This window comes from Chlorocebus sabaeus, chromosome 13 (genome assembly GCF_047675955.1).
Source record: "Chlorocebus sabaeus isolate Y175 chromosome 13, mChlSab1.0.hap1, whole genome shotgun sequence".
Taxonomy (NCBI): Eukaryota; Metazoa; Chordata; class Mammalia; order Primates; family Cercopithecidae; genus Chlorocebus; species Chlorocebus sabaeus.
Genome location: NC_132916.1, coordinates 32,766,127 through 32,790,070, shown reverse-complemented (window position 1 = coordinate 32,790,070; position 23,944 = coordinate 32,766,127). Strand labels below are relative to the sequence as shown.

At 45.0% G+C, this 23,944-nt stretch overlaps 2 long non-coding RNA genes across 5 annotated transcripts; both read left to right on the top strand.

Annotated features, from left to right (window-relative positions):
• The first annotated feature begins 356 nt into the window (after positions 1-356).
• On the top strand, positions 357-5,579 carry LOC119625218 (uncharacterized). Of its 3 annotated transcripts, XR_012095023.1 has the most exons (3): positions 357-580; positions 1,386-2,319; positions 4,842-5,579. It is a non-coding gene; the product is annotated as an uncharacterized lncRNA (long non-coding RNA). The 3 variants fall into 3 exon arrangements; XR_012095022.1 differs by having other exon boundaries at positions 357-575; positions 1,386-5,579; XR_012095021.1 differs by having other exon boundaries at positions 1,386-5,579.
• Positions 5,580-7,603: 2,024 nt separating this feature from the next.
• LOC119625219 (uncharacterized) lies at positions 7,604-22,165 on the top strand. Of its 2 annotated transcripts, XR_012095024.1 has the most exons (3): positions 7,604-17,293; positions 17,947-18,082; positions 20,686-22,165. It is a non-coding gene; the product is annotated as an uncharacterized lncRNA (long non-coding RNA). The 2 variants fall into 2 exon arrangements; XR_005241316.2 differs by having other exon boundaries at positions 7,604-18,082.
• The last annotated feature ends 1,779 nt before the right edge of the window (positions 22,166-23,944 follow it).

Sequence of the window (23,944 nt, the reverse complement as noted above, 5' to 3'; positions counted from 1 at the left end):
GTAAGTCACCAGGCTCAGAGTCTAGAAGCGGGCTCCTCAACGACCCCATACACAAAAAGGTCCAGCCCAGCGTACACAGGAGCCAGCCCGCCCCGCCGCCTCCGGGCTCCGGGCTTTGCACAGCGCCCGTCACTCAAGCGACGCGCGGCCCCGCCCCTGCACCAAGCTAGTTCGACGCGTACAAACAGATGATGTCATTGTCTCCACACGCGCGTGACCCCGGAGCTCTCCGCCGCGTCGCCATTCGCTGCGCGGCTTACTCGTCAAGGCACGCCGCGTGCTGACTGGCCGCGGCTACCAGTCTCCAGGCCCCAGACGCCCCTCTCCGCCCCCCGCCCCCGCCCCCCAGCAAATAATAAACAATCGAGTAAAATTCTAAGGAAGGAGAGAGAGGAGAGGGAAAAAGGGAGAGGGCGCACTAGAAACCAATCCTTCGCGCGCTGGCGGTGGGAGGGCTCAAGGGGGGACGCGAGAAGACAGCAGACGGGAGGAAGGGAGCCTGGGACCCTGCGGCCACCGGCGACGAGGAGGCGTCGGGGACGGAAAGTTGCAGCGCACTCGACTGGGCGCGCCTGGTGGGGTAGGGGGCACTAGGGCCTGGAGCGGCTGGGCTGGGGGCTCGTGGGCGGGACGCGACCAGCCGAGGGGGCGGGGACTGAGCGGCGCCGGCCGACACGTGCGGGAGGAGGGCGGGCGCGCGCGCCGCACACGCTGGGCCCGAGCGCGCGGCCTCGGTAGCCGCGCGCGCTTGTTTACCAGCGCACGTGGGTGTTATTTTTAAATGGAATGTGGCGCTGGCTGCGCTGCCGAGTGGCGGGCGCGTGGGGCCGCCCGCGCTGGCTGGGGGACGCGGCGGGGCCCGCGGCGCGGCCTCTCCGGGCGCTGCTCGCGAGACAGCCAGGCTGTCCTCGCTGCGCGCCGCTGGCGTAGCCGGCGGCCCGGGTCGGGGAATCTGAGAGTTTCGCGCGCTGCCCGAGCCGCGGCGGAGACGACAGTTTCCCGCCGCGGAACGCCGCAGTCTTTGCGCCCAGCTCGGCTCTCGCATTCACATTCAGGGAACAAAGCCTCCTGCTTGTGCTTCGCCCAGGAGGCCGCGCCAGTCCGCAGCCACGGTTTCTGGAGCAGATCTCACACGCGCACACACTCACTGGCACACATATTTTGGCCGCGAGAGGGACCCTCAGCACCCTACGTGCTCTGTGTCCTCGCTTCCTTGTACCGAATTCCCCCAGTCAACATGTGCCTGTCTCGTGGACATGCGGCTGTGCCCACTAGAAATGCGCTTTTGCTATTTCGGGTTGCCCTTGGAAGGGGAAGTCTGGGGAAGGGGTCTCTGACTGCTTACTGCGATTGCTCCTCACGAGGCACCTCTCCTCTCCTTGTAGGCCTGTCCCACTGAGAAGCCCTGAGTTTGCATTTGGTTTACAGCCTGGGAGTGTGGACGGTGATGTACGACCACAACTCGGCTTCAAGTGCCAGTGCTTGGGGTACAGGTTGGGTATGGTGGTGGTTAAAAGCTGGTATTGAGCTTTGCACGAAGAACTGAGAGGCTAGATCACCCAGGGCCGCGCATCGTGATGCAGCATAAAATTCCAAGAATTTTCCGTTGCTGGTTTAAATACTTATAACACTGTAGAAGAAATCCACGCGTTTTATTCTCTAAATTTAAGCGATCTTTTGTCATTAGAGTGCAGACCTGCAAAAGTAGAAATAATGTGTTTACAGTGGCTGGGCTCTCAGCCATTAGATTTTCACTATAAACATGTTGAGTGTCCATTTACAGAACGCATATCCCAGGGGCATTCCAAAAGAGTGGAAGAGTCAGAGATTCAGTAGATTAGCACAGCATTGTGAGCTTCACAGTGAGGAATGGGGGGGCGGGGGGCAGGCACATGATAAAGCCATTTCCCTTGAAGAGCTTACTTGAGGGTATAAGACATGTTAAAAAGAAATTTTGCAAGTTTAAAAATAGTAGAAGGCGGGGTGCAGTGGCTCACACCTGCAATCCCAGCACTTTGGGAGGCTGAGGCGGGAGGATGCCTTGAGCCCAGGAGTTCGAGACCAGCCTAGACAACGTGACGAAAACCGGGTGTCTACAAAAAATACAAGAAGTCCCAGCTATGGGAGGCCAGGGTGTAAGGATGGATCGCTTGATTCCAGGAGGTCCAGGCTGCAATGAGCCATGATTGTACCACTGCATTGCAGCGTGGGTGACAGTGAGGCCCTGTCCTCCCTTCCCCACCACAAAGGAAAACAAAACAACAACAACAACAAAAAACAGTAGAAGACAAATTCAAGAGGTCATATGTAGAGTGTTGGGTAAGTTTCAAGTGAATTGAAGATCAAAAGCTTCATTTGGAAGTGACTGTAAACTTGCAACTTTGTAAATGTGCACCTTACCCTTGTAATTCGTGCATATGGGCAAAACTTTGAAAACTCAGAGGTTGAATCTCAGAGATTGTTCTCTTTTAGCCACAAATTGCCTTGACCTTTGCCTTCCTCTTGTATGCCTCCTTGTTCCTTCTGCATTTCTTCCTACCAGAAGTTATGGTGGTTAATTGAGAGGAAATGCCAGCATTCCCTTCAAGGCAGAATTTTTGGTCACAACTTTTCCCACCTCTTATTGAACAATTTTATGCCCTATTTATTTCTATTAATAATTTAAGGTGGTGCTTGTTCACTCTATTTTGCAAATCCAGTCACTGGAGGGACAAAATTTAAGATGTTTACCTAAGTAAGCTGGGTAAAATCACCATTTCAAACACCTAGTTGTGAGGGTACGTGGTAGAGGCCAGGGCTCTCCCTCTGAGGGGGCACCACTCACTCAGCACCTGTATCCTAGCCTAGTTCTCCTTGCACCTAGGCCAGCTGGAGCCTCCCTCTGACCCCAGAGCCCACATTCTAGGAACTGAGCCTACTGCTCTTCAGCAAGTGCACATTTTCCTCTTGGGTTGACTTCTGTGTCCATCTCAATGAAGACAGGAAACCAGTAGGACGACGTTCCTAACGAATATGTGACCCATCTGGTATAACTGCTCCCCAGTCTATGTCTGACACCCTCATTAGTCCCTTTCTCTGCTTACCCTCTCCTCAGCAAATTACTTTCATGCAGTGTGTCTTTATTGAATACTGTGTACCAAAGAGCTATGAGCTGAGGCTCGCCCCTTGGGGCATCATTCCAGACAGGTTTCATCACCATGCTCTCCACAAGTATCTGCAGCTCTTGTCCTCTCTCTTCCCCTTTCTTCCCTGGGCATGACAAACCCTGGCAAAGCGTCCTCTAGGTTGTTACAATGACTGTCTGTGGTGCATTTGGAGGGTAAGTATGTATGCTTTCAACGTAAAAAAAAGCCGGAGTTCCACAAAAGAGTGAATATTTACCTGAAATGGAATTGGATAGAAGAGAAATTGGGAAGAATTCTCTGTTTTGGTAATAGGAGGTAATGATACTTGTCATTACCCAACCTTGAATTGTCAATAAGTTGCAGGTCCTGAACTAAGCACTTTATTTGCAGTGCTTAGACCTCACAAAGACCATGTGAGGTACATAAAATAGTGCTAAGTGGCATGGGGGGTTAAGAATTCAGGCTCTGAATTAAGTCTGATTCCTCATTTGCCAGCCATGTGACCTTCGGATGTTACTTAACCATGGAGCCTCAGGTCCTCATCCTTAAAATGAGAATACCTTCTAAGACTGTTGGAAGGATTGGGATAATTGAAATTATGAATCGAAAGCACTTAGTATTAGAGTACTAGGGAGTGCTTTAAAAATAGTCATGCCCAGGCTCCACCTTGGACCAACAGAATTAGAATTTCTGAGGGTAGGGTCGGCATTGATTGATTGATTGATTGTTGTTATTGTTGTTTTTAAATATTTGCCAGGTGAGTCTAAGGCAGTGAAGGTTAAGAACCCTGAGATAGAGGTCTTTCGCACACGCCAGTGTTTGCCTTCAGCTCTGACTCTCTGGTTCCTGCTTAGAATGAGGACAGAGCCATTAACTGCCTACACACAGGGGGCAACTTCCATACACAAAACATCTTGGTTTATTTCTAGAACAACCTACCCCAGCAGGGACCATCCTTCTCCTTTTACCAGGATTTGCCTCAGGTCACACAGTGAGTGGCAGGCCTAGGATTCAAACTGATGATTCTGAATCCATGGCACATTCTCCTGCTCCCCAACACTGCACTGCCTCTCCAAAACGGGCCTGAAGAAAGGGGGCTTTATTTGAGCCTTTTGGCCTAGAGAAAAGGGCCTGGAACCAGATAAGCAAACATAACCCGAGACACTTCCCCAACCTGTCTAAAGCTAGTGGTTATCTGGCCAAATCTGCCCCAATAGGGTTAGTTTTTGGTTCTCTCCGGTATTTTTCAAATTTTTCCTCTCTTGAGGTCAGGAATTCAAGACAAGCCTGAGCAAGATAGCAAGACCCCCATCTCTAAAATCTTTTAAAAGTAGCTAGGTGTGGTGGCATGCACCTGTAGTCCCCCAGGTGCTTGGGAGGCTGAGGTGGGAGGAACACTTGAGCCTAGGAACTCAAGGCTGCAGTGAAATATGATTGTACCACACTGCACTACAGCTTGGATGACAGAGAAAGACTCCATCTCTTAAAAAAAAAAAATTTATTAGTCTGTTGCCAACATTTAAAAGGAAGAGATTTCACCTAAAATTTGGATTTCTAGTTCTTCTTGAGAAGAAGATATGGTAACACTGGCCCTGTACCCACAGGGCAACAGTTAGCTGGTATGTGCTCTAGTTAGTTCACCTTTTCATCATCAGCCTCTGTCCACTGATCTCTGGGTGACTTAGCTACCCTGATTTGTATCTTCTACCTCCACAGTGGCATTGACCCACTCCAGTTCATGAGAGACGACTGTGCACATCCCTTGGTAGTTTGAAATGGACTATTACGGGAGTATTTACACAACAGAAATTGGCAAATACTAACCATCAAGGCTTGCTTGCTTTTTTTTTCTTTCCTTTACTTCTTTCGGAGGGCCAGTCTGCCAGCACACCACTGCCCCTACTCCACTCAGCCACGGTCTTGCATTCTGAGGAGGAAGATTTGTTCTGAATAGAAAGTAAAGGAAACAGAAGCACTGGAGAAACTGTACCTCGATTCTGCTTAGCAACTGATTATACATTATCTAACCTTGTTTTTAAAGTACTTCAATTTAACACAATGGAGCAAATAACCAGAACAAACTTCCTGATGAAAACTAAAGCTGGATAAGATTTACAAATTTTTTTTTAATGTATTTTATTGAGCTGGCAAAAAAGCAAGAAACCCAGAGAGACCAAAAACAAAGTTAAGGTGGGAAATGAGCACACTCCTAGAAAATCTGACAAACAACATTTGAGCTTCTACTTTGACAGGTGTGCAGAGTCTGGGACACAGAAGATAAATCCTCATTCTTGTCCAAGATCAGGAGAATAAGAAGACTCTACCCTCTAAAACCAGGAGTCCAAAGGGCCAAAGGAAAGGTGAATGTGAAATTAACCTGCTGTGCAGAAGAGGATCCCAGGAAAAATCGTCTGTCTTGATCAAAGTCCTGAATAAAGGAGTATAAAAAATTGTCTTCCTTAAGAATTCATAACTATGGTGTGGTCCATAGGAAATATTATGTCCCAAATTCATGATACCATGGAATTATTTTAAAAACTTCATGAGCCCCAGTTTGTGGTGCTTTTAACAACTGGCAGAAGGAAAGACACGTCCTCTTGGAGGGCTATCTTGAACCTAGGCCCCAAAGAATTTCCATAATCATAATCAGAAAACACAAAACATATAATAAGCAAGGCTCCATGTAAGAGCAGACAGAAACAAAATATAAGGTCAGATACACAAAGGCTTGGGTATGAGAATAAGCTGACACAGAAAATAAGTGTATCTAATAGGTTTAAACAAATAAAAAGGAAGTTTGAAAATAGAAGAAAGGAACAAGAGTCTATAAAAAACAACTGAGTAGATTTGAAATCAGAATACTTCTTTGTTTTTTTCCCAACTAGATATTATGTCCTTGAAGACACAGGGATCAGGCTAAACACTTTATATATCATTTGTCAATTGAAGGAAGTTAGAAACAAACTACTCAATTTTTTTTTTTGAAACCCAGCAGTAAGAATGAGAGTTGTGACTAAATTTTTAAAATGTAAATGTAAAAACTCCTGTTGGAAATTCCAATCAATCTCTTCTAGAGGAAAGGAAGACAAACTAAGAATTAATGCAATGCTTCTGGCTGACTGGCCTCCAGCAAATGGCATTGAGCTTTGTAAGTGGTCCATCTACTCTGTTTCTCATCTTGCAAAAACTTGTGACGTGAGCATGTGTCCATGTCCACCTGTGAGACAATCTATTTAAAATGTCGGCTGGGCGCAGTGGCTCACGCCTATAATCCCAGCACTCTGGGAGGCTGGGGCAGGAGGCTCACTTGAGGCCAGGAGTTCGAGACCAGCCTGGCCAACATGGTGAAACCTCATCTCTACTAAAAATACAAAAATTAGCAGGACTTGGTAATGCATGCCTGTAATCCTAGCTACTCGGGAGGCTGAGGCAGGAGAATCACTTGAAACTGGGAGGCAGAGGATGCAGTGAGCTGAGGTCATGCCACTGCACCCCAGCCTGGGCGACTGAGCAAGACTCTTAAAAATAAGTACATAAATAAATACAATGCCTAGTAATTGGAACTTTAAATACAAATTGCTTTAAAACATTGATGTGGGACGGGCACAGTGGCTAATGCCTGTCATCCCAGCACTTTCGGAGGCCCAGGCGAGCGGATCATGAGGTCAGGATTTCGAGACCAGCCTGGCCAGCATAGTGAAATCCCGTCTCTACTTAAAATACAAAAATTAGCCGGACATGGTGGCAGATGCCTGTAGTCCCAGCTTCTTGGGAGGCTGAGGCAGGAGAATTGCTTGAACCCGGGAGGTGGAGAATGCAGTGAGCCAAGATTGCGCCACTGCACTCCAGCTTAGGCAACAGAGCGAGACTCCATCCCTGCCCCCCCTAAAAAAAACTGATGTGATACTTCAAAGAAAGCAAGGCCATGTGGAACCATTCATTACTCTGCAGAATACATTGCATCTCCCTGGTTTGGCTCGGCATGTCCACTTACGTGTAAAGTTTCCTGGAATAACCTGGTACTAAAGCCCCCCAAAGGATGTGATTTGGGGCTCCAGGGACATTAAATCTGATTATTGTTCCTCCCACAGCCATATCTAGAAATGGAGTAAACTGTGAAACTGGAAGACAGCTGAGGAAAAATAAAATGTTTGGGAAATTTTGCAATTCTGATGTAAACATCAGTCTAAAATTTTCAAGCTAGCAAGTTATGAGGCCTGTGCGCACATGACAGCAAATGTTGGCATAAAAAACTGCTAAGTAAAGGAACTACCAGAAAGCTGACCAGAAGGAGGTTCCTTCAGGGTGGTGTACCCAGGAGGGCATGGAACCTCCAAGCCCCTTCCCTTATACCTTGCCCTCTATATCTCTTCTTCTGTATCCTTTGTAATATTCTTTATAATAAACCTATAAACCTCTAGGTGAGGACACACGTAGAGTGCCCAGGGAAGGCAAAGGCTCCAGTGATGTAGAAAATACTGTAGGTCCTGATATTAGGACAGTGTAAATGACCCTGGTTGACAGTGTAAATAACCCAGTAGGGAGTCAACAAGAACATCAACTAATAGCAGGGGCACAGAATGAAGCAAAGAAACAAAGAAATGGAGTTAAACGACAATCCTCAGCCTTGCAAGGCCTCTCCTGCCCCTGTCAGAAGACAGTGGCACCCGTGGAAGACTGTGAGTATGGGAGAAAGGCAAGTCCCATGGACCGATGGGGAACCCTTTGCTCTCATTTCTCCAGCTGTATTGGGCTCTGTTTACCTGTAGACAAAGAAAGAAAAAGTGAAAGAAAAGTACCAAGTCAAGCTACCACAGCCACTATACAGATAGTGTATTTGAGTCTGAATGCTATCCATTAGCGATGGTTAAACTGTCTCAGAAGAAAATTTTTCCTTTGTTGGAGGAAATTTTCTCTCAGTTCAGGTCCTGGTTGAGCCCTACTTGGTGGTCTCTCAGAGAAGGGGTCCTAATGGTGTTAGTGGGACAAGCTTATGAGGCTTTGTCTTCCCACTCCAAGAGATGGTGTCCAAGTCATCTGGCCTGAGACCATTGGAGTTTTCACCAGAGAAATGGTTTTGGCTGGAGGTCAGATTCACTTTCCTTAGAGAGCAGCTCTGCTCCACGTGTCAGAAAGGCTTACTTCCACTCCTTTCCCACTCCCTGGCATAGTTCACATTCCTTTAATATCCCATATCTGTGTCTCCTTAGGGGCTCCTTGTGCTCATTTCTGGAGAGACAGCTGAAGCCACCAAAATAGGTGACAAAATCACTAAGTGAGACATCTGTGAGGAGGAAGTCTCCAGGCCTTCAAACACAAGTTATTTTATGAAAGCATAACATCTGAACCTCACACATTCACACAGTATCAAGAGTCCTTTTGCAACTTCACTTCTCAGATGTATAATCTGAAGGGGTTTTTTTTTACACTTAAAATGACTTTTATAAAATCTGTATTTTGGAAACAAATAATGAAGCCAAGTGAGTAATTCCATAAACAAACACAATCCCTGCGGTCTTATTTAGGGAACTTGACCAAATCTGGTCCCTTTCGGCCAGGCCTTCCTATTCTCTGTGGAAAGTGAAACCCCTCTTGGAGTTTCTGGGGATATTGCCATCTGGTAAAAAGATGAGGTTTGAGCTTGGCCCTTTCTTTTCACTTGTGCCATGAAAATATTAACGTCTTATTGAAGAGGGAGTGGGTTGTCATGACAACCATGACCAGTAGGGTCCATGTGACCTATGTGGAGCCTGGGAACCAGAGAGGCTGTGGCCTGCACAGGCTCGCCTTTCTTCAGTGGATGGGCAGCAGAATAGGGCTACGGGAAATGTCAGTGGCCTCAGAAACCACTGCCAGCAGTCCCCCAGATCTGATAACTCTGGGTCATGTGGCAAAATCAGGTTTCTTTACTTGCTAAATAATCAGATCTGAAGAAAACTCCTGGCAGAAGAATTCCATGCGGCCCAGTCCAAAAGAGGCAGCCATTTTGACCCATTTCCCTCTTATAAACTTGATATTATAAAAAAATTATTGTTGTCAAACTAATTGATCCCCAAGTGAACAATGAGAATTGCATTCCTTTCACAAAAGTATAAAAACTAGTTTGTCTGTACATGTTTTCAGTTAGTCCCTCTCCACTTTTTCACAATTGTTGTACATTAATATTGGAATTAGACCAGGTCAAAATTCATAGGTCATATTAATATTGGAATTAGACCAGGTCAAAATTCATATGTCATGTTGCTTAATTTCTGCATTCAAGAAATACTCAGAAGATGAAAATGTTAGATGGCTTGGAAAATTCTGTCTAGAACTCTTTAATATCCTACCTAGTGCTACTTCATTCTCTCATATGTAAAAAATGTTTATTAACCATGCATCTTTCAACTTATCCAAAATGAAACACATATTTTATAAAACACTTATATTTTTTACTTGTCCCACATCTATGAGGATGGTACTTCTGTCTCCTTCTTCAGCATATACATGTTTTTTTCACTTTTTATCAAGAAATATGCATATAGGCCTGGCTCAGTGGCTCATGCCTATAATCCCAGCACTTTGGGAGGCTGAGGTCGGTGGATCACTTGAGGTCAGGAGTTCAAGACCAACCTGGCCAACATGGTGACCCCTGTCTCTACTAAAAATACAAAAATTAGCTGGGCATGGTGATGGGCACCTGTAAGCCCAGCTACCCAGGAGCCTGAGGTGGGAGAATTGCTTGAACCTGGGAGGCAGAGGTTGCAGTGAGCAGAGGTTGCATCACCGCACTCCAGCCTGGATGACAGAGCAAGACTCCGTCTCAGAAAAAAAAAAAGAGGAAAAGAAATACACATATAGAAAACTGAAAAACATTTATGTTAACAGTACAGTTTAATGAATTATTATAAAGAGAACAACCAAGTGTAACTATCACCCAGATCAGGAAATAGAACATTACTAGTCCCCTATAAATCCCTGGAGTGCCCTTCCCCATCAAAACCATCCTCTCAACTCGGTGCAGTGGCTCACACCTGTAATCCCAGCACTTTGAGAGGCCAGGTTAGGAGTATCACTTAAGCCCAAGAGTTCAAGGTTGCAGTGAGCCGTGATGGTGCCACTGCACCAGCCTGGGCAACACAGCAAGACCCTGTTTCCAATTAAACAACAAACCCCTCTTCTCTCTCCCTAAAAGTAATGATTTTCCTAACTTTTGTGGTAATCATTTCTTTGCTTTTCTTTATAGCTTGCTGTGTTTGCATCCCTAAACACTGTAATCTCATTTTTTTTCCTGTTTTTGATCTTCAAATGAATGGGATCACACTGCATATGTTCTTTTGTGTCTTGCTGATGCTTCTCAATATTATGTCGTGAGATTCACCTATATTGCTGTGTGTTGCTGTAGTTCATTCATTTTCATGGCCATATGATAGTTCATTATAGGAATAGTTTTCTATCTCTAATCTATAATAGTTACTTTGTCGATCTATTCTAATGTTGATGGCTAATTGGGTTATTTCCAGTTTAGGGCAATTGCAAACATTGTTGTTCTAAACATTCCTGGGCACATGTGCATGAGCTTAATATATGCTTTTATTTATTTATTTATTTTTAATTTTGTAGAGATGGAGCCTTAATATGTTGCCCAGGCTGGTCTCGAACTCCTGGCTCTAAGTGATCCTCATGCCTCAGTCTCTCAAAGTGCTGAGATTACAAGTGTGAGCCACCATGCCTGGCCCGAGTTTAGTATATACTTAATAGAACAATTCCTGGGTAATAGCCCTGTGCATCTTCCATATCACTCAAGGCCAGATTGTTCTCCAAAGTGGCTGTAGGGTTTATACTCTCCACAGCACCGTGTGAGTATCTGCTTGGCCACATTGGAATTGTTGGACTGTTTAATTTTTGTGTTTTCTTCTTTTAGTGATGATGGATTTAAACAATTAGATTTAACAAAGATTTATTGCATACCTACTAAGAAGTAGTGCCTATACTAGAATCTTCTGGATATATATATTTAATCATCATAAAAACCATAATATAAAGGATTATAAAATCACCCCTATAAAGGAGATAATTTTCTCCCCGTTATATAAATGAGGAGATTGAAGCCTGGCCACAGGCCTGAGATTTCCCAGCTGAGGTGCTGGCAGAGCTGAGACGTGAACCCAGGCCTGGCTGACTGTAAAGACCGCACTCTCCCCACGCTGCTACAGTCTCCATCCCTGCACCCCGCTTCCCCTCATTCTCACCTGGAAGACAGCTGGCCAGGCTGGAGGAATGTTGCTGCTGGCCCACATGAGCCCCTCACTGGGGACCAGGCCCTGGCTCTGGCCTCACAGACGCTCTACTTTAACTAACGAAGTTTACCATCCAAGGAAACGTTGCAGGAGGGTCATGCTGCACTAGCCCAGTAGAATCACAATTCTTCTGTTAGAAATGATTTTTCTTAGATACTCCTTTAACTGTTTTTTGTTTGCTTGTTTGTTGGTTTGTTTGTTTGTTTTTTGAGATGGAGTCTTGCTCTGTAGCCCAGGCTGGAGGGCAGTGGCATGATCTTGGCTCACTGCACCCTCCACCTCCCGAGTTCAAGCGATTTTCCTGCCTCAGCCTCCCAAGTAGCTAGAATTACAGGCGTGCGCCACCACGCTGGCTAATTTTTTGTATTTTAAATAGAGATGGGGTTTTGCCATATTGGCCTGGCTGGTCTCGAACTTCTGACCTCAGGTGACCTGCTTGCCTCAGCCTCCCAAAGTGCTGGGATTACAGGTGTGAGCCACTGCGCCCAGCCACCTTTAACTGTTTATTCTGTTTTGTTGAATGATGAGAAGCCCACTTCCTTCTCTCACAGCCTCAGCCTCATTTACTTCTATAAGTCCTTTTGCAGTGGGATCTTTCCTCTCTTACTCTGAGCTACTAGAGGGTAAAGTCTGTCTCCTAGTCCCTTTTCAGAAAAGCACATGTTGAAGGCCTAGGTTGCCCAGGTTGCCCAGGTCAGGAATCAATGTGGAAGAAAGGGCACAGGAACCAGGAGATGTGGCTGCTTTACCCTGCTTCATCCTTGGCTCACCCAACACATTTGACCTTCCTGAGTTTCAATTTCCTCTTTTATAAATGAAAGTGCTGAACTAGAGAATCTCAGACACACTTTCTAGTGTGCTTCTGTGACTATGTTAATGAATTTCTTCAACAAGCATTTACCCAGCACCTTCTGTATGCGCCAATTTACAAGCAACACTTCTGGCCCGTATCACTGACAGGTAAAATTCCACAAAGCTGTTGTGTTTTCCCTTGTTTACGTGTTTGTGGATGTTCACTATTTCTTCATGGTCTAGCTATTTCTAACCTTTGAACTTAGCTGATTTTTTAGCAAGGGTTGTTTTCTCACTAGACTGGAAGCTTATTGGAGCCAGGCATTGTGTCTAACTGGTCTTTGTATACTCAGCACATAGCAGGCACTCAATAAATGTAGAATGAAGGAAGGGAGGGAGGGAGGAAGGAAGGTTTAATCCCTGGACTCTTCCCATATCTATTATATCACAGGGCACAAGAAACAGTTGGTAGTTAAGCCATAGTCCCTGACCACAGAGGGTGCCATTGGTAGCAGGCTCTGACCTTTTACCAAATCAGCAAATCATCAGAGCTATAGAAAATCAGATTATTTTTATCAAAGCTTTTTGCAGGTACCTAATGTAATCATGGCCCTGATAAAGGATGCCAAGTGCTCCTGAGTGTGAAAGAGGAGAGAAAAATACTATAATTAGGTTATTGGACTCATTTGACTTCTAATCATAGAAAATCTACTGCTCTGGGAGATCCTCATTTCTGCTGAATTGGCATTGCCATAAGGCAACTGGTTCTTGTTAGTTTTTGTCAGAGTGTTTCAGAGATGTTCTTTGGGAAGATCTCATTTTCTTTACCTGCATCCAGCTGTGGGTCCAAACTTCCTGGTGATCTGTGATTTATTATAATCTGCCCCAATTAGCTTTTTCCTTCCTATAGTTACCACTTTACCCCTCACTTGAGCATAAGATATAAAATTTTTCTTGTGTTCTTCTGTGCTTAGCCAGGGTACCTTCTAGCACTCACATGGCAACCCTTGCCCTCCCAAAAAGAAGCCTGGGACTTCTAGAGCTCTTCCTGGAGGGCAGCGGGTGGGAAACAGACTGCCCTCACCCCCAACCAAAATCTGATCACTGGCTGGGCTTGGAGGATCAGGTCACTGATTAATTTTTTTCTTTACCATTTCCCTCTAAGGTATCCAAGATAGGACTAATTTCTAGGTAGAGAAGCGAAATCTGTTTTTCAAAGTGCTGGAATGACCCTGTAATAGACAGCCCAGTCGATGGCTTCAGGCTAAGTTCCTATCTTACAAGGCTTGCATCTCTCTAGCCAGCTGGGCCTTGGAGAGGTTCTGAAGGAAGACCTCAGCCATGGAACCACTCACAGCCACCTGCTCCTCTCCTGTTTGAAGTTCTGGGGTCCTGAGACGGCATTTGACCACAGGTGGTCTGGCCTTTACCCTGATGTGGTGTGGGGGTGCAGAGGGGTGAACTGTCCTCAGCTCTCTACATAGCAGGCTATGCGAATGTCAGGAGTCGAGGTCCTAAGGTAAGAATGGGTCCATCATCTTGCTTTTGTCCGGTCTGGCTCCCCTCAGGTAGGGGGTTGGGGGCTCATTGCAGCAGCTGCTGGCCTATCAGGCTGCCATTTTTATTATGGTAACTGCCTCCCATTTCTTCCCCTCCCCTCTCCTCAGTAGTCCTCAGTTATTTAGCAGTGAACACTTCCAGAGGGACCCTGAGGGGAAGGCATTCTGTCAAGTGCCAGGTCCCTGTCTGCCCAGCGCAGTGCTAATGTCAAGGCTGTGAAGCTAAGCCCTATATAGGCCCATTCTTTAAAAACTAGATGGTGGAGTTCTTCAGGAAGGGATGTGTCTTAGCCTTTTTGCCTTCTGGGTTTCCTGGAGCTGTTACAACAGCTCTGCCAGTGGCCTCCAAACATTGCCTGAGATTGAGAAACTGTACCTCATGCAACCATGTGCTACTATTTTTGAATGGTATTTATATGCCTTATAAATATTTATCATTAGAATTTTTCTCAATCAATGGGTAATAGTAATCATGGGAGAGGCCTTGAAGCCATCTGACATTAAAAAGGGCTATCTTGGCCGGGCGCGGTGGCTCAAGCCTGTAATCCCAGCACTTTGGGAGGCTGAGACCGGCGGATCACGAGGTCAGGAGATGGAGACCATCTTGGCTAACACGGTGAAACCCCGTCTCTACTAAAAATACAAAAAACTAGCCGGGCGAGGTGGCGGGCGCCTGTAGTCCCAGCTACTCCGGAGGCTGAGGCAGGAGAATGGCGTAAACCCGGGAGGCAGAGCTTGCAGTGAGTTGAGATCCAGCCACTGCACTCCAGCCCGGGCTACAGAGCAAGCCTCCGTCTCAAAAATAATAATAATACTAAAAAAAAATAAAAAATAAAAAATAAAAAGGGCTATGTTGTGCACGAAAGTTGGGCAAAACTAGCAATGGCTCTTTTTTTTTCCTGACTGCTGATTAGCCTATGCCCATACCCCTGGCTTCCTTTTCTTTGGGGATGAGGCTAAGGAAAAAATGCCAGCACTTTTGCATCAGCAAGGAAATTCTGCCCTAATAAAGAATGGGCTTAATGTCTTTGTGGTTCTGCTTTCCTTGACCTATAACTGTTGTCACAGGAAAGATTCCTATTGGGGAAAAATATCCCTTTTAAAAAGGAGATGAGCTATATAATAAAGCTTAATATTTATTCTGAGTTTGATAACCACCATCATCACCCTATTCTAATCTTGCATAGTTTAAAAAAATTGAATAGTTACTGAAAAGGGATTCACGTCAGGGATGAGACGCAAGGTTGGAGCATCTTTCTCCTGAAGGGATGATGTTCAGAACAATCTTGGGAGGTGAAACTGGGTCTTGTCCAGGAAAGCCTCAGTGCTCTTTGCACCATTGTTTTGCCTTAGTGAACCCTGCAATTAACTAGGGTGGATTGGTCCACTCTGCAACCTGAGCCACATGTTATCCTAATACTCCTAATACCTCTGGTTACTGTCGTACTTGCTAGAATCATCTGCAGATGCTGTTTGACATCTCTCCACAGGGGTCCCTGTGGATCATCATTAATCCCCTTGTTGTGGGATCCCCACTCCTGCTGCTGCCAGCTGCCGTTGTCCCCTGGATCCTTGCAAAATGGCCAGTGTCAGGGTATCCCTGTGTGCATTCAGCCACATGGCGGGGCCCAGCAAGTTGTGCGGCGAGCCAGCAGCTGGGCTGTGCGTTGGACTGTAGCCTTCTTCAGGCTTCCAGTATACTTCTAGAAGGTGCCTCCACCAGTGCCTCCCTTGTTGCAAAGTTGTTTTGTACCAATGACATGCCTTCACTTTCATTCTGTTCCTTAGGTTCCTTTCCTTTGAACCACCAAACTTTCTCCAAGTGCCCATTCCAGAAAACATTGCCATTGAAGAAGGGCTTGCTTTCAGGTCAGGTTTTCTGGTTTTCCCAAAGGCCAGTCTGAGGCTGTCCCTGACTGCACCTGGAGAACCAGATCCCTTGACTCCCATTTGAGGCCTGAGCACTCTGCCACCTGCTCCAAGGGCTTTCATCCTAGTAACTGTAGCATCTCCTACCATTTTTAAATTATTATTATTCTTACCTCCTATCTGCCGTGTGTGAGCCATTTGGAGGGACAGTATGGAAACAGAAAGACCTTTGGTGAAGTCTTAAGAATTTCCTGATTAAAATGAAAACATACATTGACCCCAGTTACATTGCTCATCTCACAGCTTAGTATGCCAAGAAATAACCATGATATGTGTAAAACAGGATGAAGTAACCCACTGGAAGGAGAAAGAAGCCAAAACTGGTCAACCTGCTGGCCTGAGACAGCACCCACGTGGCATGCCTCTAGTACAGTGAGGCACCTCTCAGCCTGTGGACTCCACCTCTTCTTAGTGGAGACACTCAGACATCCTCAGAAAAGGGTGGAATTCAACATGAAGGATGAGGAGGAAACATCTCTAACTTCCACACATGATGTACTTACCAAGTCTATTCAGGCCAGAATGAATGCTTCCACATCATCTCTGCTAAGGCACAGGCATCACTCTCATTTGCAGGTGGGAGAGCGAGGCTGGAGGGTCAGGCTTGGTTAGAGCAAGGCTGAAATCTCACCTACAGCTCCTGGCTCCAAATATGCCCCTCCCAGAACCATTCTTACCAAGAAAATCTCTTTCTCCATTGCCTCTGGTACCTGTCATGGGGCAACTTTTTCTGGTGAGTGTAACTCAGTGGGTGTCATTGTCTTACTTAGCTAGAGAATGACATCAGGATTGGAAGCATGTTTAGAGATCACCCCAAGGTTCACAGCCCCCACAGTACCAGGGCACTTCGTGTGTTCCTTGTGGGGGGTGGTGGTCAGACACACATGGTGCACTGATGCCATTCTTCCTAGAAAAACATCTGTCATCTGTGGCACCCAGGGCACTTTACTCATTTTCTCTCTCAGCGGCCTTATCACAGTGAGGCAGGTCACAACCAGAACCCCTATTTTGCAGATGCAGAAAGAAAAGGCAGAGGGAAGGAGAAGCAGAAACACAGTGTCCCTTCCTACGGGTACCTTCACTATCAGACTACACAGCATCTACTTGCTTTGGCCAGCACCTGGTATTGCTTTACAGGGAGTTCTGCAAAAACAAAAAACTGTTTCTGTACATAATCCCTTACCCAGAAAAGCAAGCTGGCCAGGTGCTGGCAGGTTGTGGTTTCTTTAAGGTGGAGCAGAAGGGCTTTGCCTGAATTTCCTGATCTCCTCCTGCCATCTGGTGGCTGTGAGCTGAGCATACATGCACATTTCAATCTTCATTTCCTGTGCTCCTTACTTCAAACTCCCATGCTCCGTGATCTTCTGAGGTGTGATGAGGGAAGGAGGAATGGGAGAAAGGTGAAGATAAAGGGAGACGAGAAAGAGGAGGAAAAGGAGGAGAGAAAATGTAAAAGGCATGTACCTGTAGCTTTCATTGTATGTTCTTCCTTAGGTCCTCTCACCCTCCATTCGGCTACAGAGAACCTTCAGCGTATGGTGGAGACAAGCCATTCAGTTCCACTGACATTTTGTGGAGTGCCTGCTGGGTGTTGGACACTACACTAAGGGTTGGTCTGCAAAATGGGTACTTAAAAGATCCACTGCTCTAGAGTAGTTTATCAACATTCATTTTAGAAGGTATTTTATTATCCTGAGAAGCAAGGTACTGTTTCAACACACAACAGTCTTTCACAGGGCACTTTTTCATATTGATAAAGTCCAGTTAATCAGTTTTTCCTTGTATGGGTTGTGTTTTAAATGTCAAGTCTAAGAACTCTTCGCCTAGTCATGGATCCTGAATATATTCTTCTATTTTTTTCCTGAACAATTACACTTTACATTTAAGTCTGTGATTGATTTTTAAGTTAAATTTTGTATGAGATATGAGTTCCAGGTAGAGATTTGTTTGCTTTTTGTTGATAGCTATGTTTATCCAGTTGTCCCAGCACCACTTGTTGAAAAGCCTATCCTTCTATTGAATAGCTTTTACACCTTTCTAAATATCAGTTGGACATATCTGTGTAGGTCTGTTTTTCAGTTGTCTATTCTGTTCCATTAATCTCTGTGACCATCCCTTCACCAAAACCACAGTCTCGATTACTATAGTTATAAGTCTCAAAATTGGGTAGAGTGATTACTTTTACTTTATTTTTATTTTTCAATAGTCTTAACTTTTTCAGCTTTGTTTACTTTTCTATATAATTTTAATTTTTCTTTTAAGATGGCATCTTGCTCTGTTACTCAGGCTGGAGTACAGCTTCATGATTATAGCTCAGTGCAGCCTCAAACACTCAGGCTCAGTGATTCTCCTCCTTCAGCCTCCCGAGGAGCTGGGACTGCAGGCATGTGCCAACATGGTAAGCTAAGTTTTAAAAAAAATTTGTAGAGATGGGGGTCTTACAAAGTTGCCCAAGCTGGTCTCAAACTCCTGGCTTCAAATGATCCTCCCACCTTGGCCTGCCGACTATGTTAATTTTAGAATAATCTTGTCTAGATATATAAACAATGTTGCTGGGATTTTGATAGGAATTGCATTAATCTTATATATCAATTTTGGCATTGTCATCTCTGCTATGTTGAGTCTTCTATTTTTTACATTATTTTATTTTATTTTTTGAGGCAAGGACTTGTTCTGTTGCCCAGGCTGGAGTGCAGTGGCACAATCACCGCTCACTGCAGCCTTGACCTCCCAGGCTCAAGGAATCCTCCTACCTCAGCCTCCAGAGCAGCTGGGAATACAGGCACATGCCACCATGCCCAGCTAATTTAAAATATATGTATTTTTTGTAGAGATGGAGGTCTCTGTATGTTGTCCAGGCTGGTCTTGATCTCCTGGGCTCAAGTGATCCTCCAGCCTCAGCCTCCCAAAGTACTGAGATTACAGGATTACCGCTGCCCTGCCAAGTCTTCTAATCTATAAATATGGTATGTCTTTCCATTCATTTAGACCTTCTTTCATCATTAGTATTTTGTAGTTTTCAGCATACAAATCATGTACATGTTTTGTTAGATTTGGACCAAAGTACTTTTTCTTTTTCTTTTTTTGGCAATTGTAAATGGTATCATATTTTTAATTTTAGTATTCATGTATTCATTGCCAATATATAGAAACACACTTGACTTTTGTATGTCTATCTTGTATCCTATGAGTTTGCTGAACTTGTTTATTAGTTTTAGAAACTTTTTGTATTTTTTTTTCAATTTCCTACATAGACAATCATAGCACTTGCAAATAGGGATAGGTTTTTTATTTTTGTTCTTTCTTTCTTTCTTTCTTTCTGATCTGTTTGTGTTTTCTTGCCTTATTGTACAAGCTAGAACTTCAACTCTACTATACTGTATAAGAGTTAAGAGAATAGACATCCTTGCCTTAGTCTGGGTCTTAGATTGGACCAGCCCTGCATCCTGAAATACACTGTTCTTGATTATAGTATATAATTCTTTTTATATATTGCTGAATTATATTTGCTAATATTTTGCTGAGGATTTTTGTATCAGCACTAATGAGGGATATTGATCTTTGGATTTATTTTTTCATACTGTCTCTGGTTTGTGTATCATAATGAATTGTATCATAAAATGGTTGTGTATCATAAAATGAATTGAGAAGTGTTACCTCTGAAAGAGACTGCGATTTTCTGAAAGACATTGAGTAGAACTTGGTGTTACTTCTTTTTTGAACATTTGATAGAATTCTCTGGGGAGATCACCTGGGATTGGAGACTTCTTTTTTTGGTTTTTAGTTAGTAATTTAATTTCCTTAATAGTTATAGGGCTATTCAGATTATCTATTTCCTATTTGGTGAGTTTCAGTGGTTTGTGCTTTTCAAGGAATAAATCCATTTCATTTAAGTTGTGAAATTTATGTGTGTACAGTTCAGTCTTTTTTTATTATCCTTTTGTGTGCAGATGTGGGAGTTTTAAAATAAATAATACCTAATATAATTTTTGGCCACAAATCACATCATGATGCAACATTTCGAGATGCTCATATATTCTCTTTCTAGCAGCAGTCACAGGTGTTATAACGGCACTTCTTTCTCTTGTTAAAAAACATCACCTGACCAGGCATGGTGGCTCATGCCTGTAATCCCAGCACTTTGGGAGGCTGAGGTGGGCGGATCACTTGAGGTCACAAGTTCAAGACCAGCCTGACCAACATGAAGAAACTCCATCTCTACTAAAAATACAAAGTTAGCTGGGCGTTGTGGCACATGCCTGTAATCTCAGCTACTTGGGAGGCTGAGGCAGGAGAATCACTTGAACCCGGAAGGCAGAGGTTGCGGTGAGCCGAGATCCGCCACTGCACTCCAGCCTGGGCGACAAGAGCACAAGTGTGTCTCAAAAATAAATAAATAAATAAATAAATAAATAAATAAAATCACCCATATCTTGAAAGTACTAATTTTAAAAATACTTATAGTAGCATACTAGTGAACCACTTCCTATAGGAAAGGTCAGCAAATTTAGGACAATCAAGATTTTTAAAAATTGTTTTTCAAAGAAAGTGCATAATTCATCTTTAAGTCCAACAATTCATTTATACACTGTCATGAGCAATCCAAAAACCTTTATGTGGTACAAAAGATTGTCATGGCCACCCCTACCCCCACCATTTCATTTACAAAATAATGTAAAGATTCTGCTATAAAGATCTTGTGACTTCTGTAAAAGTTAATGGGAAAGAAAAAAGTTTTAAAAAATTTCTTAAAGTCCTGTCTTTATAAAATTAGTCATGTCCATAACATCCTGTAGCACGTAAACTGTAGTGTGAGGTGACTCACTGCGGGTGAGTGTACGAGTAAGGATGCCATCCTCGAGGCCTCAGCATTACGAATGCCACGTCTCCTTGGGGATGAAAGATGTTAGACCATGGCTGGCTCACAATGGACAGAGAGAGGTGCTGAGGACCATCCAGATGGCAAAAATGGTAAAATAATTTTTATTTCTAATTTTTCAGATCACTAATACAACAAAATAGAATTTCTTGTGCTTTCTTCCTGCTGGGTCCCCGTGGCCGTCAAGTGCTCTGTGGTGTGCCCCTCCTGCCTCAGTCTGGCGACCACTGCCCCACACTGGTACTGTAAGCGTGCTAGCCTTGCCTGCCTGCCTGCCCCCACCACCAGAGATTTCTAAGCTTCTTAAGAGCAACAGCTGTGCCTTGTCCTTCTCATCCCTCCCAAGCACCTAACCCAGGGTGAGCTAAGCTCAGCTGCTCCATGACACTGGCTTCAGGAACTGCCTGTGAACAGCCAATAAGCCCTATAATTTGCAGATGTCCATGCGGACCCAGCGTAGGTGGGACACAGTGAAGAATAAAGCCCAGATCCCATTCCTGAGGCTGTCTGAGGTACTGGGATGAGAGGTGTTTGCAAGACATGCCATACAGTTCAGGGTAGAGAGAAGCAAGAGCTGCTGGAGAAATACTCGCGGAGTGCTGTGGGAGACCGGAGCAAAGATGCTTCCTGCTGGTTCATGCTGCCTGGGACTGAGAAAGGCTTCCTGGAGGAGGTGGCATTCTGCTCAGTGGTATAGGCTTTTGTACTATGGCAGCAAGAGGAAAAGGACTAAGAAAAGGTGATGAGGTGAAGCTTTGGAGATGCCATCAAAGAGGAGCACCCATCAGGGGAAAAGTACAGAGGGAGGAAGAAGGGCAAAGACCTCTCAAGGACAAACAAAAATCCACAGGTGGTGGCCTGGGATGTGACAGTAGCACTCGCTACAGTATTCCAGATACACTGGGTTTTTGGTAATACTTTTTACCCAGCTGGGGGAAAAGGCCATTAGTTGCCAACTCACAGATGTTCTTCCTGTTCCTCCCATACCCCAAACACAACCCTGCCTTTGGGCCCTTGCGCTAGCTTCCCTCTGACTAAAATGCTCTGCCCCGAGGGTCACCCAGCTGGGCCCCATGCCCTGCAGGGCTCCACACAGAAGCTATCTCCTCAGAGGCCTTCTCTGACCATCTGATCCCAGGGCGCCCAGGGCACTCTCCAGCACAGCACCCTTCTGCATTTTTGTCTCAGTCCTAAACACACCCTGATGTTGTCTCATTTATTTTTATGGTGATTTGTTTACTATCTGTCTCCCCCACTCCACCCACCACCTCCACACTAGACTATAAGGGTCAGGGCTGCTGTGATCACTGACCTTAAAAACGGAGTGAGTAGCTTCACCCTGGTCCTCTTAAAGTACTTTGTTATAAAGGCTAGTTTGATGAAATGGCCTCACTTGAGATGACCTCAAAACCACTTAATGGAAAAAGAGAGGGGGGGAGTGAGACAGAAATATAAAAGAGTGGGATTGCTCCAATGAAACTTGATGTGTGAGGTTACCAGGCAGTTTTAGTTTAATGCCTATTTCAATCTACTTTGCCTCATTTCTTTAGCTTCAGTTAAAAAAAAAAAAAAAAACTTACTGTGCTTCATGTACCTCTCAAAGCTGCCTTAAATTGTCAGAGAACAGTGATCAAACTAATAAATATATTTTAAAAACTTTGGGGATATAACATCAATTATTTGATTTCTCAAACAATTTTATTAGGCCAGACTTAGTGGCTCATGCCTGTCATCCCAGCACTTTGGGAGGCCAAGGCTGGAGGACCACTTGAGCCCGGGAGTTTGAGACCAATCTGGGCAACATAGGAAGACCTGTCTCTACAAAATTAAAAAAAAAAAAAAAAAAAAAAAAAAAAAAGTAGCTGGCCAGGTGCCACCCTGTAATCCCAGCATTTTGGGAGGCTGAGGTGGGTGGATCACCTTAGGTCAGGAGTTTGAAACCAGCCTGCCTAACATGGTGAAACCCCGTCTCTACTAAATACAAAAAAATTAGCCAGGTGTGGTGGTGTATGCCTGTAATCTGAGCTAATTGCGAGGCTGAGACAGGAGAATCGTTTGTACCTGGAAGGCGGAGGTTGCAGTGAGCCTAGATGGCACCATTGCACTCCAGCTTGGGCAACAAGAGCAAAACTCCGTCTCAAAAAAAAAAAAAATTAGCCGGACATGGTGGTGTGCGCCTGTAGTCCCAGCTGCTTGAGAGGCTGAGGCTGAGGATCACTTGAGCCCAGGAGGTTGGACCTGAGCTTGCGACGAGTCATGATCGTGCCACTGTACTCCAGCCTGGGTGACAGAGTGAGACCGTGTCTCAAAAAAAACAAAAACCAAAAAAAACAAACCTTCTTTAGGAAAGTTAAATGTTACTCAATGTTGAGTCCTTGTTTCCTAATCTTAGTTAATCATTAGGTTCACTGATGACACTTATTTTAAAAATACAGTTTTTTGGGTCTCTCCAAAGAAGATCCAAGTTCAATAAGTTTGGCATGGGGCTGAATAGTCTGTATCAGCTTCCCAGGTGGTTCTGATGGCTCACTAGGTTTGGGGAACAATGTAGTAAGTCATCCTTAATTATCATCCAGCAAACAGTATCAATGGCAAACTCAACTTGCTTGAGAGCTCAATAGTGTGAGGAAAATAGTCTTAAAGAAGTGAACGCTTTTGCCAAGAATGTGCTGAGTATAATGTTCTGACATGTAATATAATGACATATTTGGTCAGATTCTCCGAATAAATGATCATGTCCAGCACGCCGGCACCTCAGGGCGCCCTCTTCAGGAGCCTCTTGGGTGGCTGAGGACCCTCAGTCCTCCCTACCTGATAGGAGGGTCATACCGGTCACCCTCACTACTTCCAACCGCAGTGACTCAGCCCTTGGAAAAACCAACACCCTGACTTTGTTAATCTTCCAGAGAGCAGGTGAGCACCAAGCCCCTGCAAGAGGCTGCCACACACACACGAGGAGGGACCAGAGTTCAGGCATCTGAACTTGTGGTCATGGGCCCCTGGAGAATCTATGCAAAATCTCAGTGGATATTTGTGTAGAACTTGGTTAGAGCGGAGATTTCTGAGCATTCATCCTCAGCTTCTTGGTGGAGCCCATGACAACAAAAGGTTAGGGCCTCAGCTTAGAGAATGAGGCTGGTGGTTCACATCACCAAGCTGCAGATTACCCTCGGCCCTTTGCAGTCTGTCTCACAGGTGAAGGTTTGCACTGGGAGGAGGACCCCAAGCGCACCCTCCGTTCGGCTTCATGTAGGCAGAGGGAGCAGAAGGCACACATGCAAACATGAAGGGCTGTGAGTGCTGCGCAGAGAAGACAGAAGGTGGAGGCCGAGCTACCCCAGGCCAGGGTCCAAGAATGGGAATGGAGGAGTGACATCTGGC